This window comes from Rhineura floridana, chromosome 5, assembly GCF_030035675.1.
Source record: "Rhineura floridana isolate rRhiFlo1 chromosome 5, rRhiFlo1.hap2, whole genome shotgun sequence".
Classification (NCBI taxonomy): Eukaryota; Metazoa; Chordata; class Lepidosauria; order Squamata; family Rhineuridae; genus Rhineura; species Rhineura floridana.
The window spans coordinates 97,681,199-97,697,686 of NC_084484.1; the positions used below are offsets into that span (position 1 = coordinate 97,681,199).

The 16,488-nt window shown below is 45.0% G+C and overlaps 1 protein-coding gene across 16 annotated transcripts in view; it reads right to left on the minus strand.

Moving 5' to 3' along the window:
- The window catches only part of B3GALT5 (beta-1,3-galactosyltransferase 5), a 76,924-nt gene extending 62,327 nt beyond the window's left edge, over window positions 1-14,597 (minus strand). For 7 of the 16 annotated variants that reach the window (XR_009762794.1, XR_009762796.1, XR_009762792.1 and 4 more), the window contains exons 1-2: window positions 13,890-14,425; window positions 9,606-9,729 (exon numbers count right to left, since the gene is read on the minus strand). The gene's annotated coding sequence lies outside the window, so the exon portion shown is untranslated. Of the gene's footprint in view, window positions 1-1,804; window positions 1,871-1,917; window positions 2,038-4,137; window positions 4,163-9,605; window positions 9,730-13,889; window positions 14,426-14,447 lie in introns of those variants that run through there. The other 9 variants (XM_061627622.1, XM_061627626.1, XM_061627623.1 and 6 more) reach the window with 6 other exon arrangements.
- Window positions 14,598-16,488: the final 1,891 nt, after the last annotated feature.

The following is a 16,488-nucleotide window of genomic DNA, read 5'->3' on the forward strand; positions in this document are numbered from 1 at the left end:
CCCCTTGCATGAATTAACAAAGAAGTGTTCTGAGCGTGTGGTATGGACGGATGAATGTCAGAAGGCTTTTGATCTACTGAAGCAAGCCTTGTGCCAAGGACCCATATTAATAGCACCAGACTATGAGAAACCATTCATCGTGGCTACAGATGCGTCGGATCTCGCGCTGGGAGTTGTCTTGCTACAGGAGAGAGAAGGCACCAGACATCCAGTGGCATACCTGAGTCGCAAGCTGACGCCGAGGGAGAAAAACTATTCGTCGGTCCAGAAGGAGTGCCTAGCGTGTGGGGACTGAACAAGTTGCGCCCATACGTGTGGAGATGAAGATTCACAGTGACTACGGATCATCGGGCCTTGTTATGGTTGCAGACTATGAAAAACCATAACACTATGCTGCAGAGGTGGTCCTGGGCCCTACAGGACTATCAAGTGGACTTCCAGTTCATAAAAGGCAAGGACAATGTACTGGCCGATGGACTTTCCAGGCAAATGGCTGGGACTGCAGTGACGTGACCAGACGGAGGAACAAAGAAAGACATTTTCCCCATAGAGACTTTTATTTGTTAACGCGACGTATAAATCCTGGAACAGGAATAATACTCTGCCGTTGTTTTAAGGGGGGGGAAATGTGATGTTCCTATATTAATGTATATATGGTAAGTGTTGGTTGTTTAGAAGATACATGGTAAGTGGAGTGAAAGAGGAGGGGGAGCGAATGGGCAGTAGAATGCTAGATGATTGGCTGAGTGTTAAAAATGGCTGAACGTATAAAAGGAAGAGTGAGAGTGGAATCTGGGGGGTGGAGGAGGTGAAACTGAGTTGGTTGCTTGGTGGGGTTTAGAGAGTTGTTTGCCAGGAGAGAGTGGAGAAGGAGGGGGGTGGAGTTCGGATTAGTATTGAGATGGCAGGTGTTGCCACCATTCACCATATGCTGAGAGGCACATATTACCAAATTCTTCCAAGCTACACAGCAAGTGGGTTGGACTGTGAAAGACCAACCCAAATTGTGTTTGCATTTTGACAACTTTGTAGGGCAGTACAATATCTCAGAGAGGAGTTCAGGTCTCCTGCTCCCCTGGTGCATTCACTATAGCTGCCCAATTTCCCTGCTTTTTAAAGTTTGGTAGAAATATCTCTGGGCTATAGGTACATTCTTAAACCACAAGGTTTTTTGCCTATTAGTGAATTTCCCTGCTTTTTAATCCGGGAGGTAAGAAATGGGATCCTGCGCAAGTTTGCTGAGAATAGATTGATCATTTGCATGCTTATTGAGTTAAGTGGGATTTACACACACACACCAGGCAATCATGCTTAGGATAGGTGAAACTGACCACAGGGGATGGGGAAGGGAGGAGGGGAGGAGGGAGGGGTGGAAAGGCAGAGGGGAGGACTGGGATGGGAGCAGGCAGGAGGGGGAGGGGAGAAGAAGGACAGATGTGGTCGTTTCCATGTTAATTGAGTTCAGTGGGATTTACACCTGGGCAATCATGCTTAGAATAGGTAAAACTGACTGGGGGGGAGGGCTGGAGTGGGCAGGGAAGGCGGAAGAAGGAAGAGGGGAGGAGAAAGGGAGAGGAATGGGAAGGAGGGAAAAGGCAGGTCTGCTCATTTGTATGTGTCATGGCCCCGTCGGAGGACTCATCAGACGAGGATGACTCAGGAGTAACAGCAGCAGACCCAGAAGGAGAAATGGAGGAAACTCCTGAGAACCCAGCTCCTTCTCCCCCTCAGCTGCAGAGCACCCCAGACACAGCTGAAGCCCTTCAGCCAGACGCAGCCAGTGAACAGGATACTCCCCCCTCACCTGCAGAATGTAGACAACAGAAGGTCAGGCAGAAGAGGGGCAGGCCTGTCCACTTCAGGCCAAAACGCTGATGGCTCACACCTGCTGACAAACCTGCTCCTTAAAAGACAAACCTTGGCTTCAGCTTGTTGCTGACTACAACGTCAGTCGTGGCTTCGTGTGTTTCCAGAGTTACTGCTCCAAGTGACTTGCGTTTGTTTCTAACTTGGGAACCCCTTGCCAGGAGGATTCTGAACTCTGCCAACATAAATATTGACTATAAGCCAAGGTCAAGCCGGAAGCCTATTTATTCTACTCCAGCTAGCAGCTATCTCCTTTAAACAACCAGAAAAATCCTACAGGCAACAAATCGGAGCCCTAAGTGCGTCAGGAGTACCTTTAAGACTGCAATCCTGCCCCAATAAGATTAATGAGATTAATCCTGGGCAATGGCTCCAGGTTTTATTTCATCTATAGCCTAACTTCCATCAGTCCTCTGTAAGACTCACCGTATTACTCTAACATTGATTAAGAATCTGGTAATACTTAGACTCCACAATCCAACAAACAACCTCAAAGCAGGGGGGCTCCCCATATTATACAAACAATGGTTCAAACACGCACAATGTGCCATGAGCAAGGAAGAAAGCTGATTGAGAACCTAGGAGAGTCTCGCAGTGGAGGGTCTCAACTCAGAATCACTCAATTTTTCTCACTGAACAACCAGGGCATGGATGAGAGTAATGGGGCTTGTAGCGTTGCGAATGCTGCTGACATACCTCCAACGGAGCTGCGGAGCCTGGGTCTGGACTATACTGCTGAGCCTGATGACCTGGCTGATCTGTACGGCTCGATTTCAAGAGCTGACCTGGGCATTTCTTCTGACCAGAACTCCCCAGCTGGTTTGGATACCTCCCCGTTGTCGGCATGTGACGTTGGTGTGCCACAAATGCCCACACACACCCACAATTTGAGGGAGTCACCCCCTCCCACTGAAGATGAGATCTCATCATTCCAGCTAGCACAAACCCCTGGGGACTTACAAACCACACCAGCTGTTGATTCAAATTCTTTACCCACTGGTTCTGATTGCCCTGCCTTGTTTAATGCAACTCTACTCATCGCCCACTCGCTCTACAGGTGCCATGGTTAGTTTGGAAATGGTAGAAATTGGCCAAAAGCTCTTGTTAACAGGACAACAGTGCTTGCAGTTGCAAATCGCGATTGTTGCCAAAGAGACTGAGTCTGTCAAAAACTTTATTACAGAAGCAAATGGACTGCTTAATTAACTCATTGAAGATCTCCTCAAATTAAATATGATATCAAAGCGCAACATAACTATCCCTAAGTCGGCCAATGCTCAGGTGGGACCCAGTGGAAGAAAATGCAAAGTTGCACCTCAAGGGAAAAAACCTAAGAACGTTAAAAAGTATAAGCCCCCCAGACGCAGGAAGATGAACTTTAGTAGACTTTACAAATTACTGGATGCACACCAGCGAATGGGGATGGCAGAACGGAAAATTTCCAATCAGGGGGCAGCAATACCTACTCCACCTGCTTTGGGGACAGCGTTATCCATCTCCCCTCTCATGGGGGCGGTGCCCCCAACACAACGTGAGGCGCTGCATGTCACCCCGACCCGCTCATTAACTACAGAGACATCTACCACTCTCAATCAGAGGGCTGTAAATAGGAGGGATCTACCTGGTGAGAACAACTCTTGGCGGAAGAAGGCTCTTGGAACCTGGACTTTAAAATACAGCTAAGACAAGCTGGCCCTACTAAATCTTCCCTGCCCCAGAATCAGTGAGAGAGCTGCTGCGAGGAAACTACGGGTCTGCAATGTACTTCATTTGCTGGACTTGAAAGTCTTATGGCCAGAGGACATTGTGAACATAGAGTTTCTTTATAACTGGTCCTCAAAATCATCGGTGCTACTCTCTTTTAAATCTCCAGCTGTGACATCTCGGTTACTCGCATACAGGACCACCTTCAACCGATATGGAACTCACGTCCAGAAACATTTTACGAACCTGGCAAAACCTCAGCCATTGTTTGTGAAGAGTACTATTGCAGCACATCCTGCTCCCACACCTGAGAGAGTGACATGCCCCCTGGATGCTTGTAATTTTGCATCAAACGCTGAATTCCATGACTTGAGCTTCAATCAGGCCCTCCCAAGCAATCTGACTCAAACTCGCATCTCCCCACTACCTGTAGGGCCAAATGCATCGAAGTACACCCCTGGGCTTACTCACGCCTCACCCCAGGTCGAACTAAGCCTGGAAGCATTAAACTCCATCAGACCTTATCATAGTGGATGTGGCAAGTTCCTCTGCCCCATCAACGCTTACTATTGCATCTCCACTCCTTTTCCCCGCTCCGGCCAACATCTGCACGAAACAGGATGCGACCTTTGACTTCTCCTGCGAGGGTGAGGAAGAACTGTTGAATTGTTTTTCCTCATTCTCTGACCATGAACAACGTGAGGTCATTGACAAACTGCAGTCTCTTCTTCAAAACCTCTGGGCCAGAAGGACAGACTCTAGATACCTGGAGGACTATGAACTGGGCACACCCCCCAGCGTTCAACTATTAACTACAAAGGAACCCTCGCTTGTATTGCCACCGGATTACTCGAATGTCTGCAGGCCCAGTTTACTGTGTGAAGCGATAATCCATCAGGAGGATCCTATATTAATCTGACAAAAAAAAAAACCCAGCAATTACTGCTCCGACCACTATTACTGTAATCTCCTGGAATGTGGCGGGCTGGTACTCTAAGCTGATGGATCAAGGCTTCATAGAGTTTTGCAACCATTTTCAAATTATTTGCTTACAGGAAACCTGGATTGTGGCTCCCGACTTCCCTTCACTGCCAGGCTATAAAGCCTACACAGTTCCAGCGATTAAATCCCAAAAGGGGGGCAGGCTGCTAGGAGGCGTGGCCATTTTAATATCGGTTGATTGGAACCCCTCAGTCACTGAGCTCGAACTGATTCCATCTAACAACATACTAATTATCAAGATTTCCTGTCCCGAGAATGTTGAATTATTTGTGATCAATGTCTGTGTACCACCACTGTGTTCTAAATGGGGGGGCACCTCAGTCTGGGCGGATTTAGATCAGGTCCTGCTCACTTTAAATCAACACTACACGGACCCCAGAATTTTGATGATGGGAGACTTTAATGCCAGACTGGGCCCCAATAATCTGGCGGTTGCTCCCCTGCTAGGATTAGATTCTGATGACCTGGTGGCCCTTCCAGACAGAAACTCAAGGGACCCTAGAGTAAATCAGGCCGGCCAAGCTTTCTTTAAGCTGCTGTTTAAATATCAATTGTTTATATGCAACGGATCGAACCTAAGCCGTGCCGCTGATACATATACCTATACGGGACCTAAGGGCAGAAGTGTCATCGATTACATGGCCCTATCACAGCCTCTTATTCCAATCATAAAATCCTTCGAGGTAATACCGCGACCCAAGAGTGACCACATGCCCTTACACGCCAGCTTCTCCCTCCCGCTACACCCCCCCTATACTAACATCATTCCTCCCGAGACACTAGTGGTCCAGGGGGGAAGAAGGCTACGGTGGAATGGGAAGCTGCATGATGAAGTTGTATCTCTTTTAAATCTGCCACTGCTTCTGTCACTGACAGCCCACCTCCTTGCTGACCTTGACCCCATTGGTTCTTATGAATCCATTCTGAGGCTGTTAAAACCCCTGCTAACTAGCTTCCAACTAGGCAAACCGAAAAGTAGGGGCTGGTTTGACTCTGACTGTGTAAACTCGAAACGCAAACTCGGACAGTCCATTAGGGCCCTTAGAAAGGCTGATACGCACGAAAATTTTTCTAGATTCCTGGACCAAAGATGGGCCTACAAAAAACTTATCCAAAAAAAACCTCGATCATACTCAACTCCTATGGAGAGAGTTGGGTCTTGCTGTTGGGGAAAAAAATACGTCCAAATTCTGGGAGCTGGGAGCCGGTGGTCTAAGGGAAGAGTGCTCTCATACTGACAACCAAATTACATCAGACCAATGGGCCGAATATTTTTCATTGCTCTATAAAAATCCCTCGCCCCTCACACAGACCATCCCTCTAGACCTTATTGGAACCCTACAACTGTGCCCTGTGTGGAGCCCGGTCTCAAAAGAGGAGGTAGCCTCTCTGATTCAATCGCTTCCGCATAATAAGGCACCAGGCGAAGATATGCTCCCCTCATAGCTTTTCAAGTCCAACTCTGAATGGTGGGCTCCTGTCTTAGCCAAAGTGTTTTCTCATATAAATGCTTCTGGCCAAGTTCCGAAGGGTTGGGGAACAAGCATAGTTATTCCACTTTACAAGAGTGGAGCCAAGTCTGATCCAAAAAACTTCAGACCCATTTCATTGCTGGACATTGTATCCAAACTATACTCGAAATATCTGCTAGAGAAATTGGATAGATGGGCCAGTGAGAATGGCATAATTGTTAAGGAGCAGGCTGGATTCATTAAAGGCAAATCCACAATAGATCAATGCTTCGTACTGCTGCATTTAATCCAGAAATATGCATTCTACAAAGGGAAAGAACTTTCTATCACATTTGTAGACTTCACATCGGCTTTTGACACAGTAGATAGAGATCGACTTTGGCAGAAACTTGGAGATATCAATATCGATAAGCGTTTACTCCTTCTCCAAATTTTACACTCCAACACATCAGTCAGGGTGAGATTAGGGGCCAATGGCCTTCTCTCCGAGCTGATCACCACCCACCGTGGGGTCCGCCAGGGTTGCGTTCTCGCGCCCTTCCTCTTCAATTATTACATAAACAATATAGTAAGGGAACTTTCGGGCCTTAAATACTTTCCTCCATCAATTCAATCAGATAAACTCACAGTTCTACTCTATGCAGATGACCTGGCCATTATTTCTACAACACAGGTAGGAATGAGGAGACTCCTACACAGCCTAGGTTCATACTGTGCAAAGGAAGGCCTTCGTATCAATTTCAACAAGACCAAAGTGGTAGTGTTTGGGAAGAAACGCACCAAACATATTTGGAGACTGAATGGCAGAACCATTCTCCAGCAACAAAATTACCGATACCTGGGCCTTAACTTTGCCTCAAATTTATCATGGAAATCCCACTTGGAATCGGTTAAATTGAAAACCCTACATTCGGTTTATCAGCTTAACCGTTTCTTCACTTGCAAAGGCGGACACCTTGTTCCCCCTGCTCTAGAAATTTTCCGAAGGAAACTAGTACCTCAACTCCTCTACAGAGCAGAAATTTGGGGCTACTGTAACACCTTAGCCCTTGAGAAAGTTCAGACTGCCTTTCTCAGGTTTATTCTGGCCACCCCGCGTGGTACTCCAGCCGCTCTGTTAAGACTCGAGACGGGCTCTCAGCCACTAGAATCACTGGTACATGCTGCCATGGGCTCTTATTGGCTGCGGTTGTCCAGAATGGATGATTCCTCTCTTCCCAAGGAGTGCCTCTTGGAACAGATGCAATCACCACATCAGTTCCCTTGGCTCCACCAAACCAAACATAAACTGGCTGCATATGGGATCTCTCTCTCCATTCTACCCAAGTCTGTCTCTGCAAAAGCCATTAAACTATTTAAGGGTAGGATCTATTTCTACGCGCAAAGATGGTCCTTGTACTCAGCCTCTCAATCAACCTTTTCAATATGGTATCCCTGGTATAAAACCACCTTTATCATGGAACCATATCTCTCATTCTTAACAATACCCTCCTTGAGGAGATCATTCATGGCCCTTTGATTACAAACAATGGCCACTTCCTTCCTTGAAGGACGCTATGTCAATACCCCCTATCACGCACGAGTTTGTATATGTCAGATGGGGGAGGTCGAAGACCTGGCCCATTACCTCTTGAGATGTCCATAAGAACATAAGAACATAAGAAGAGCCTGCTGGATCAGGCCAGTGGCCCATCTAGTCCAGCATCCTGTTCTCACAGTGGCCAACCAGGTGCCTGGAGGAAGCCCGCAAGCAGGACCCGAGTGCAAGAACACTCTCCCCTCCTGAGGCTTCCGGCAACTGGTTTTCAGAAGCATGCTGCCTCTGACTAGGGTGGCACAGCACAGCCATCACGGCTAGTAGCCATTGATAGCCCTGTCCTCCATGAATTTGTCTAATCTTCTTTTAAAGCCGTCCAAGCTGGTGGCCATTACTGCATCTTGTGGGAGCAAATTCCATAGTTTAACTATGCGCTGAGTAAAGAAGTACTTCCTTTTGTCTGTCCTGAATCTTCCAACATTCAGCTTCTTTGAATGTCCACGAGTTCTAGTATTATGAGAGAGGGAGAAGAACTTTTCTCTATCCACTTTCTCAATGCCATGCATAATTTTATACACTTCTATCATGTCTCCTCTGACCCGCCTTTTCTCTAAACTAAAAAGCCCCAAATGCTGCAACCTTTCCTCGTAAGGGAGTCGCTCCATCCCCTTGATCATTCTGGTTGCCCTCTTCTGAACCTTTTCCAACTCTATAATATCCTTTTTGAGATGAGGCGACCAGAACTGTACACAGTATTCCAAATGTGGCCGCACCATAGATTTATACAACGGCATTATGATATCGGCTGTTTTATTTTCAATACCTTTCCTAATTATCGCTAGCATGGAATTTGCCTTTTTCACAGCTGCCGCACACTGGGTCGACATTTTCATCGGGCTGTCCACTACAACCCTGAGGTCTCTCTCCTGGTCGGTCACCGCCAGTTCAGACCCCATGAGCGTATATGTGAAATTCAGATTTTTTGCTCCAATATGCATAATTTTACACTTTATGCGGACTTGAGATCGAAAACTACATCACCTATAATTTCCCCCATGGTGGATAGGGCCATTCCAGAACAGATTGCCATCCTCTTGGCTGGCACGGATATTTATACAACATCCAGGGTCGGCAACTTTGCATCGGCCGCAGACAAGATATGGGCCAAATGTGCTAAACTGCACAAACCAGCATAACTCTGTTTAATCTGTCCCTACCTGTAGTCCCCCGGACAAAAATGCAACCCAGTTCACTCCTCATACTCTCCATTATGACCCTTTCGTAACGGTGGTCAATAATACTTCCTTGAAGTGTCCAACAGTTTTAAAAATGTTAGTTAGTTTTAAAGGACAAGACTACGCGGCACATCCGGACGCCTCGTTACTGAACAGTTGGCAGGGATTTGTCACAGGGCTAGGTTCACCCTATGCACTGGAGTAACGGGTAGTGTGAATTCTATGAATAATTTTTGCGATTTTGTTATATATGCCTTACTTGCGAATTACCCATGCTCATGTTTTTTTATTCCCGGATTGTGATGGCCTATGGCTGTAAACAATAAAGTATTTTACCTTACCCGTGCAATCATGCTTAGGATAGGTAAAACTGACTGGGGGGGAGGGGGGAGGGCTGGAGTGGGCAGGGAAGGAGGAAGAAGGAAGAGGGGAGGAGAAAGGGAGAGGAAAGGGGAAGGAGGGAAAAGGCAGGTCTGCTCATTTGTATGTGTCATGGCCCCGTCAGAGGACTCATCAGACGAGGATGACTCAGGAGTAACAGCAGCAGACCCAGAAGGAGAAACGGAGGAAACTCCTGAGAACCCAGCTCCTTCTCCCCCTCAGCTGCAGAGCACCCCAGACACAGCTGAAGCCCTTCAGCCAGACGCAGCCAGTGAACAGGATACTCCCCCCTCACCTGCAGAACATAAACAACAGACGGTCAGGCAGAAGAGGGGCAGGCCTGTCCACTTCAGGCCAAAACGCTGATGGCTCACACCTGCTGACAAACCTGCTCCTTAAAAGACAAACCTTGGCTTCAGCTTGTTGCTGACTACAACGTCAGGCGTGGCTTCGTGTGTTTCCAGAGTTACTGCTCCAAGTGACTTGCGTTTGTTTCTAACTTCGGAACCCCTTGCCAGGAGGATTCTGAACTCTGCCAACATAAATATTGACTATAAGCCAAGGTCAAGCCTGTTTCCAGATTCCCTGAACCTTATCTCAGACTGACCCCTTAGCAATTGAACCCGCACCTCTACTGACCTTGCTTCTGGACTTCTGGCTTGGCACGTAAGCTTGGAAAGGGCCTTGCCCTTATCACGCTTCATCCTCGTTAGCCTGGCAGATTTACGACCAAGCTGCCAGCTAAGCACTTTCCCGCCCTGGTAAATACCCAGGAATTTCCAGCCCCTGCCTGCACTGCTGTCTTGGTGCAGAGCTGACAGTATGATTATTGAGTTGAATCAGATATACTCCTATGCAATCACGATTAGGATAGGTAAAACTGACCAGGCTGGGCCTGCCAACCAAGACGTCTTCTGTATCTTTCACAGTTGGGCAGGGGGAAGGGACAATTCTACCTTGTGGTTTTTCCCATTACAATGTTGCAAGAACACCAGCACTTGGCTGACTTTCTCTTCTCCTAAAGATACAGGATCATTCTCAGGCCCAGAACCTGGCAACCCTACCTCCCACCCAAATTTAAAACAAAGCTGTCCCTGGCCACATCCACACCATGCCTCTATTACACTTTGGACAATCATTATTTATTTATCTATTTATTTAGTGTATTTATATACCGCCCCATAGCCAAGGCTCTCTGGGCAGTTTACAATAACTAAAAACATTAAAAACAAATATACAAATTTAAAAACACATCTTTTAAAAACAATTTAAAAGAATTTATCATGGCTTCTCTCAAAGCCATGGCTCAAAGCCAATCATGGCTTCTCTCAAAGAATCCTGGGAAGTGTAGCTAGTGAAGGGTGCTGAGAGTTGCTAGGAGACACCCTGTTTCTCTCACAGACCTTTAATCAGAGTGGCTGACTGTTAAACCATTCTCTCAGGGGAATAGGAGTCTCCTCTCAGCACCATTCACAAACTACACTTCCCAGGATTCTTTGAAGGGAAGCCATGACTGTCTCAAGTGAAATCAAGTCTGGTGTGGGTATGGCCTCCTGATTAGCCAAGCCCAGCAGCTGTAAGGCTTTTAGAACACTGACAGTTGGTCCTTACTGAGCATGCTCTGTGTTATAATAGGCTTCCAGCCAAAATTTCTTAAATTAATTAAAAAATCAACCAGGCATTTTTTTTAACTTTTAAACTGTAGTAGATGAAGGTCAGAGTATGGGGCAAGGTCAGTATTAGGATTACAGGTACTCTGTGAACATGGCTGATTTTTAATGAATTTCAACAGATTATGAGAACTCGGAGAAAAAAGTTTTTTCCTCTCTTTTTAGACTTTGCTCTCGATTCTCTCTGACTGTTTTGTTTATCGCCATGAAAATTGACAAGGTTGTTAAGCAAGTGTTTCTGAGTTCAGAATTATAAGTTTTGTAAGGTTTTGTTTTGAAATGAGCTTATGGGAAGCCTCAGAATGGCATGGGGGATATTTTCCATTTAACATTGCGGAATGTGAAAAATCCCCGCTGACTATAGTATACAGCCACTCTCGTGGCTGTATAATTATGTGTCCTTCAAGGGGGAAAGTGCTTACTTAAGTGATGCAAAGTTGCTGAATCCAGAAGTAACATTTCAGAATAGTTTTCAGTCTGCTATAGTCACAGTAAAATTGGAATGGGGCTTAGTTCTGAGTAACCATGTCACTGGATTGCCACCTAAATGTATTTAGGATTGCTTACAGAAGGGGTGGGCAACCTGCGGCTGTAAGCTTTGTGATCGCCATAGTCTTTCATGTTTCTATTTCCCATCTCCTGGCTCTTCTCTTCCATTGCAGGCATTTCACTCCATTTTTTCTTCTCCAAATTTTTCTTCTCCTTTTCATTCTTCCACTGCTGCTTTTGAAGGTGCTAGTATCTAAGCTCTGTTTTGCAACCCTCCCTTGGCAGGATTCACTAAGGAATAATTCTTTAAAAAGAAAGGCACTTAGGAATTGTAGCATTGGTTTTTCAGGTTTCAATGTGACAGGTGTATTCATAGAATCATAGAGTTGGAAGGGGCCTATAAGGCCATCAAGTCCAACCTTCTGCTCAGTGCAGGAATCCAAATTAAAGCATACCTGGCAGGTGCTTGTCCAGCTACCGCTTGAATGCCTCTAGTGTTGGAGACAGCCCACAACCTCCCTATGTCACTGGTTCCATTATAGCAGCCTTTCCCAACCAGTGTGCCTCCAGATGTTGTTGGACCACAACTCCCATCAGCCTCAGCCAGCATTGCCAATGGTCAGGAAAGATGGTAATTGTGGTCCAACAACATCTGGAGGCACACTGGTTGGGGAAGGCTGCATTATAGTACTGCTCTAACAGTTTGGAGGGTTTTCCTGATGTTCAGCCAAATCTGGTTTCCTACAACTTGAGCCCATTATTCTGTGTCCTGTATTCTGGGTTGATTGAGTAGAGATCCCGGCCCTCCTCTATGTGACAACCTTTCAAGTACTTGAAGAGTGCTATCAAACCTCCCCTTAGTCTTCTCTTCTCAAAGTTAAACATGCCCAGGTCTTTCAGTCTCTCTTCACAGGGCTCTGTTTCCAGTCCCCTAGTCATTCTTGTTGCCCTCCTCTGAACCTGTTCAAGTTTGTCTGCTTCTTAAAGTGTGGTGTCCAGAACTGGACACAGTACTCAAGATGAGGCTTAACCAGTGTTGAATAGAGGGGAACTAGTACTTCATGTAATTTGGAAACTATACTTCTGTTAATGCAGCTGAAAATAGCATTTGCCTTTATTGCAGTCACGTCACACTATTGACTCATATTCAGCTTGTGACCAACAACTCTTCCAAGATCCTTCCTGCATGTAATGTTGCTGAGCCAAGTGTCCCCCATCTTATAACTGTGCAGTTAGTTTCTTTTTCTTGGGTGTAGAACCTATCCCTGTTAAATTTCTTTCTGTTATTTTCAGCCAAATGCTCCAGCCCATCAAAATCACTTTGAATTTTGTTTCTGTCCTCCAGGCATTAGTTATCCCTCCTAATTTTGTATCATTCGCAACTTTGATAAGCATTCCCTGCACCTGATACTGTATAGGTTAACTTGGTATGCTCTAAGGAACTCAGATCATGGATTTTCCACTCTGAAATAAGGGACATCTTCCTGCTGTTGTAACCTTATGTAAAACTCCTGCTTATCCAAAGTTTTGATTACATGAATATTTTGTCTTGCTATGGGGAACTTGTATTTTGCCTTTTCTGATCATGCCGGTCAAAACCCATGTAAAGCCCCCTAGAGTATTCACACACACATATGTTCACACACTAAACAGCTTATTCAATTCTTGATTAGATTTGATAGGTAATATATTTATCATGTATGTAAACACATATCAAAGAGAGATGTGATAGATGTTCTTAAGAAAAATAACTGCATTTTTAAGGATCAGTGGATATCCTAAAATGTTTCTATTTTGGCCACTTGCCTTCTACAATCAGGCTGAAACCCTATGAACCCTATAGAGTTCCAGTATCTTTGCCCTCTCAAGAAGAATAGCGGCTTTGGGTGGTGATTATTTAAATCAGGAACAGCTATAAGGGAAGTATTAGCACACAGCACATGCACCCCAGCACTGTGGCCCCAATCATCAATCATTCAGATATATGAATGTAAACTAGACATGCACAGGATCTCATATATATGTGCATGTCTAGTTTAATCTTAGTTGAGAGCAAGCCCCACTGATTAACAAGGGACTTACTCAGATCAGGCTGCATGTAAATGTATGTGAAAAAGGTTGCTTGCATTAAGCAGGTTTACATCCACATGCAAAAGAAGGCAAGGCTCTTGTATCTTGTATAGAAAAAAGCGAATTGCCTACAGTGCAGGTGCATCTTTTCTTCTCTCTGCCATCCTTTCCCATAAACTGTACCACAGGCCCACATCCCTGCTTTTACACTGCCACTCAAGGCACAGGTGCTCTGCCCTCAAATGCATTGGGCTTAACCCTAGTCCCCAATCAGACAATGTGGGGCATTTCCTTTGAAAGAGCTGAATTATGCTTTTCATTTTTTCTAACCGGCAGAAAGAGGTTTGCATAATAGTCTGATTTTGCTTTCCTAATTAACGAAAGCTGTTGAAGAGCTTACGGAAGTGAAATGATTTAGTTTAAAACCGTGCAACAAAAAGAAAGATTTTTCGAGTTTCCTTACCTCCTCCTTCTTCTTCTGCAATGCATCGCTGTTTTTCTAGCCATGTTGCATGAAAGCTCCAGTGAGTTATCAGATCTTTTAAGAAAACGATTCGTTTCTCCTTGCGTTCATTTCTAGATGCTCCCTGTGCCATCAAGGGGGACCTATTGGATAAGCGACAACCTCTATGCGTTTTTTGGACGGGCAGGCGGGTAAAACATAGCATCTGCAGGAAATCCGAGCTGTGAATCTCTTTTTCTCTTTCACTCCCCCAGGTAGTGGAAAGGACCGCCACTGCAGTCTGTTCGACAGCAAAAGGCAAGTTAGGAACTGTCTACAAATGACCTCACTTTGGACACGAGGAAAACAAGAAAGAAAGAAAAAGACGACCAACCCATATACATTTGGCTGTCGCTAGAGGTCACAGAAATATTATTTGAGAGACTCAGTCCTTTCTTTTTGACGGGAAAAGGATCGGCCATTAGTAGAGAAAAGATAACAATACAAAAACAGTCTCTGGGACCTAAAACGTCCCTATGCTTCCAGCAAGGCAAAGCAGATCAGGTTTGTGGTACCTACCTTGCTTATTAGAACAACCTCAAGATCCACCAGCAAGAGCCAGCTGAAAAATAGTGGCTCAGGAGGGCGGGTATACCCTTAGAATTAAAGGAAAGTATGCCTCTGAGAACAAGCTGAGGCCAACAAATTTTCAGAACCAGAATTGAGTTTACAGTCCTTACACAAAATTCCACTCCTGCTCGCTCCTCCCCCCCTCCCCATTGTTTCAACAGGCTAATTTTTATTTTGGAAGCAAGCCATTTATTCTTGCTAGTTTAAAATGGGAGGGCAAAAACACTCCTTGCAGATCACCTGCAAATCACCTGGAGATCCACCAGTAGATTCCAATTTGCCCACAACCCACCTCTGAGTATTCACATGCATGAAACGGAAGCTGATTTTGTGCTTCTTCCCCCATCCGTAATTTGTATGTACAACACTGGCCAGAATATACACAAGGTTACAAGTAGCTCTCTTCCTTTTCTGTGCTGCACTGACCATGTTCACACAGATGCGCGCGTACATTCACACACAGAGCTCATACCATTTGTTCATTTTTTAAGGTGCTGTGTTGATTCTGAACACATTTCCTTTGGAATAATCTCCATTTTGTTGTAGGAAAGGAGAATATATTTTTGAAGTAACAATAATAAAATCAGCATCTGCAACCATATATGTGTTCAGCCGGCTGCTCGACTATACAGTTTTTAAAAGATTGGAGTGATCTCTGCCTGCAAGTTAAAGAGTAATTATTGATGTTCTCTGACATTGTAAGCTATGGATGTTGTGAAATGATTGTAAGCAAAGTTGGCATTGTACTCCAGTTGTTGGGCTTTGTGCATGTTTATTGTTTATACAAATAAAATGTGAATAAACAATGTTGCAGTGACCAGGGTCAGCCCTGGTGGGCTTAGCATAGTCATGCTGCTAACCCAGGTGCTAATGGTAGTCCTGTTTGCTGCTGCCTCCATTGTCTGCCACTCTCTGAGAAGCAATTTGGGGGACCCTTGGGCAGAGGTGTAGTCATCCGGGGTCTCGAGGGGCTCTTAGACCCCTTACTTTTTTGAGAGCTGGGTCCCTATGTCTCCAGCATCCTACAAGCTAATCAGCATGAAAGGGGAATATGTTAGCCAATGAGAAGAGTCTTCTACCATTCTTTCTTGTCCTTTCCTGCTGTCTGGAGCCACTCAGAGTGAAAAGAGCTGAGTTAGCCACTGAGAAGACTCTTTTCAGTAGCTAACAGTCCCCCATTTTGTGCTTATTGGCTCCTGGGGATGTCTGTTGGTGTGGGAGAGGGCATTAACAAGAATCTCATTCTCAATCCAGCAGCAAAAATGTATTTCTGAATTTGCTACTACACTACTGCCCTTGGGCTATGAGGCTCTGGCCTTTGGCTCTGAGATCCAACCCTAGCTGCACCTTGTGTCAGAAGAAAAGCACCCACACAGCACTGCATGAAAAGCAGATTGGGAGAATCTGTCTTTGTACTATAGAATCTCAGGGAACAAGGTTCCTCTTTCTCTTCTCCAGACAGCACACAGTACTACATTCTGATTAGCAGACAAAGATAAGTTAGTTTATGAGTGTCTGTTGTCCTATATAGATATTGCATGATTTAGCACAAAGCCTTACCCCATTATTTTTATATCTAGGCTTCTATATTTCCACATAGCTTTATTTATTTATTTATTTCTATCCCATCCATCTTCCCAAAAGGAACCCAGGGTGTCAAAATAACAAATGATAAAACACTAAAAACATCTTTTTAAATAATCTTAAAAACAAAGCATCTTTCAAAAACACCTTCAGAACAAAACATCTTAAAACACATCTTTAAAACAAAACAAGAAAGTCTTTGAAATAAAACATCTTTTAAAAAATCTTAAAACAATTACAGTATAAATGCAGACGGGGATAAAGTACCGACTTAAAAGGCATGTTGAAAGAGGAAGGTCTTCAGTAGGCATCGAAAAGATGACAGAGATGGTGCCTGTCTACTATTTAAGGGGAGACAATTCCAAAGGGTAGGTGCTACAACACTAATGATGGGCTTCCTATGTTG